At 37.3% G+C, this 3,902-nt stretch overlaps 1 pseudogene; it reads right to left on the minus strand.

Moving 5' to 3' along the window:
• Window positions 1-388: 388 nt before the first annotated feature.
• LOC119358819 lies at window positions 389-1,116 on the minus strand (annotated as a pseudogene).
• Between the last annotated feature and the right edge of the window lie 2,786 nt (window positions 1,117-3,902).

Genomic DNA, 3,902 nt, shown 5'->3' on the forward strand with positions numbered 1-3,902 from the left:
AGGACTCCCTCAATCAGTGATGGATTAATAATAGCAGTCATTAATTGGATACGCCACACTGACCATTAACTAGTAGTCCAGACAATATAACAGTTAAAAAATATTGATAGTCAAATAATTTTCCTCTCAAAATGGTACATGACTCACAACATGAAACCTGAGTTAGTGAGAAGCCTTGGCCAAAAACATAAAGACTTATAGATCATATCGATCCAATATATCATAGGTATCATATTATTATGGATAATGATGTCTTGCCATTAACATGAAGTTCTCGAAATCAAATGATACATTTGAACAAGCAACACAACAATGGAGACTGAAGCAGACATAGATCGAAAAGTTGTACATTATTATTTCCTCCACCACTTAAGCAAGATGAATTGCGCTAGGCCATCTCATTCTTCTTCTTATTGAAGACCTCCTGAATGATGGGCCAAGAGCCTCCATCCTCATTGGTTTGGGCACAAATAAATCAGCACCAGCACTCATGAACGGCTCCATGGCATGGTTATCGGCAGAAACCCCAACCATCTTCACATCAGTTTCCCCCATAGCACGCACAATTGCCTGTCGAGCAATATAAATATTATATTGTCTTTTCTTGTAAATAAGAGGATTATATGTAGTATATAAGATTGTTTAGGTAGTATATATACTATTTTTTGGTAGTATATATCATATTTTGTGCATACTTCATTTCGCGTACAAATATGTACGTATTTCACAAATACAATAAAACTATGAGCTCACTTGCAATTTTTTCATATAACTCACTTTGGAGTATCTTAGATATAGTACATGAACATAATAAAAATAATAAAGTTGAGTATATACTACCACATGGTAGTATATATATGCCAAATACTTGCATATACAATGATATAGAATTAAGTACCTCTGGACCAGTCATGATGGGCATATTCTTATCGAACAAAACAATGTCAAACTTTTTCCCCGCAAGGAACAAATCAACAGCTTCCTTCCCATTCATGGCTAGAGTAACCTCACAGTGAAGTCTGAGCAGAATTGTTGAGAGGACCAACCTACAAACTCCAATGTCCTCTACAAGTAGTGCCTTGATAGAGGTGGATCCTTTGGCCTTGAGCTCCATGATCACCTAAATGAATTACAAACACATGAATATATTTTATTCTTGATCCACGCATGCCATATTAGTACTTGCTAGCACATTGTTATTCTTGAAAAGAATCAACTAGCAAAATCTTAATATATTACTAAACTCATAATTTAAACATCGCATAACACAATGAAATAAAATTGTCTATTTCAAATGAAACAATGACAGAGAACGATCGATTGTGCTATGCATGCAAAGTTCCCCATGTTCATTCCTTTTTCTATGATGTGCAGGACTGAAAAAACCGATGCGCCTAGATAACATCAACATGGAAAATAAACAATGAACATGCCAGCAATAATACATAAATGCATATAGATGGGTGCTAACAATGACAACCATGAAGATATTGATTAACAGATCAAATTAAAATGGATACTTCCACCCTATACTGGTATAGATCCACCTCTAAAATTCTCATGGATGTAAAGTGTGGACACTAAAAGCACCATAAGCCTCATGATGAAACTAAAAGCACCAGAAGCCCGATGATAGAACAAGGCAGGAAAACAAATAATGGAACATGTACCTGAAGGTTAGAGCTAGATGGTGATGGAGGAGATTGGGGATCTTCCTACTCTTCCCACTAGATAGTATGGTGATTGGGTGCTGGTATGCCTCGTATGACAAGGTATTTATAGATGGGAAAAGGTAAGTATGGCCAATGGACAACCTATCTCCACGGCCTTCACACGCGCAGAAAATCCGCACCGATCTTCGCCCAAGTATAAATGGGGAAATCAATATTTGTCGCAAATATTTTTTTTATTAATGAGTCATGTCCCCACATAAATATTTTCGATTGATGTTTATATGCAACTTAATGTTTCATATCTAAGGTCATGTATTAAACTATATGTCATCAATTTACTAGAAGTTGTATGAGTTATAGTTCCAAATTTTGAATGTTGGCCAATATACTATAGTTAATATTTTATTTTGTGAGACATGTGATACGTCTCCAACGTATCTATAATTTTTTATTGTTTGATGCTATTATATTATCCATCTTAGATGTTTTATATGCATTAATATGCTATTTTATGTCATTTTTTGGGACTAACCTATTAACCTAGTGCCCAGTGTCAGTTGTTGTTTTTTCCTTGTTTTTGTCTTTTACAGAAAATCAATACCAAACAGAGTCCAAACAGAACGAAACTTTTTGAGGATTTTTCTTGGACCAGAAGACAACCATGAAGCTTCCAGAGGAGGCCAGAGGGGCCACGAGGGAGCCACAAGCTCACAGGGTGCGCCCCAGGAGGGGGTGGCGCCCCCGGGCTCGTGGGCTCCTCGGGACTCCCCTAACCCTAACCCCAGCTCCATAAATACCCAAATATTCCCCGTATACTAGAGGGCACACCAAAAATACTTTCCCGCCGCCGCAAGCTTCTGTTCTTGTGAGATCCCATCTTGGGGCCTTTTCCATCACTCTGCCGGTTGGGGATTCGATCACATAGGGTTTCTACACCAACTTTGCTGCCCTACCGATGATGTGTGAGTAGTTTACCATAGACCTACGGGTCCATAGCTAGTAGCTAGATGGTTTCTGCTCTCTCTTTGATCTTCAATACAATGTTCTCCTCGATGTTCTTGGAGATCTATTCGATGTAATCCTCTTTTGCGGTGTGTTTGCTGAGATATGATGAAAATTTATGATCAGATTATCTATGAATATTATTTGAGTCTTCTCCGAACTCTTTTATGCATGATTAAGATAGCTTTTTATTTCTCTCCGATCTACTTATTTGGTTTGGCCAACTATATTGATCTTTCTTGCAATGGAAGAGGTGCTTTGTGATGGGTTCAATCTTGCGGTGTCCTCACCCAGTGACAGTATGGGTAGCAAGGCACGTATTTGTATTGTTGCTATCAAGGATAAAAATATGGTTTTTTTTACCATATTGATTGGATCTATCCCTCTAAATCATGTCATCTTGCTTAAAATGTTACTCTGTTCTTGTTAACTTAATACGCTAGATGCATGCTGGATAGCGGTCGATGTGTGGAAGTAGATGCAGAATTGTTTGTGTACTTATCACGGACGTGATGCCTATATTCATGATCATTGCGTTAGATATCGTCATAATTATGTGTTTTTCTATCAATTACTCAATAGTAATTTGTTTACCCATCGCATGTTTCTTTCAAGAGAGAAGCCTCTAGTGAAACCTATGAACCCCGAGTCTATTTTTATCATATTTTTATTTTCAGATCTATAAAACCAAAAACCAAAAAATACCTTGTTGTAATTTATTTATATTTACTTTATTTTACACTTTTACTTATCTTTTATATCAATCTCTATCAGATCTCACCCTTGCTAGTGACCTTCAAGGGTTGACGACCCCTTTTTCACGCTGTGTGCAAGAGTTTGTTAGTTTGTGCAGTTGCATCTATTGGAGACTTGTGTGTACCTCCTACTGGATTGATACCTTGGTTCTTAACTGAGGAAAATACTTATTTCTACTTTGTTTCATCACCCTTCCCTGTTCAAGGGAAAAATCAACGCAAGATCAAGAGGTAGCAACACGATACATCATATAAACTCACAACACACACACACTCACCCCTATGAAGGAGCACACATATACCTACCACTAGGAGTAGCTATGTGATGTTGAATCAATAGAAGTTGAGATTGACAATGTCCCCACAAGCACTTCATTGTAAAAGGCCAAGTCATAGCATTGAAATAGTAGTGACTGAAAGACTGAATTAAATATAAAAAATATTTGAGCACCCATGCTACGTCTAGAACTTG

Source organism: Triticum dicoccoides, chromosome 2A (assembly GCF_002162155.2).
Source record: "Triticum dicoccoides isolate Atlit2015 ecotype Zavitan chromosome 2A, WEW_v2.0, whole genome shotgun sequence".
In the NCBI taxonomy this organism is placed as follows: domain Eukaryota; kingdom Viridiplantae; phylum Streptophyta; class Magnoliopsida; order Poales; family Poaceae; genus Triticum; species Triticum dicoccoides.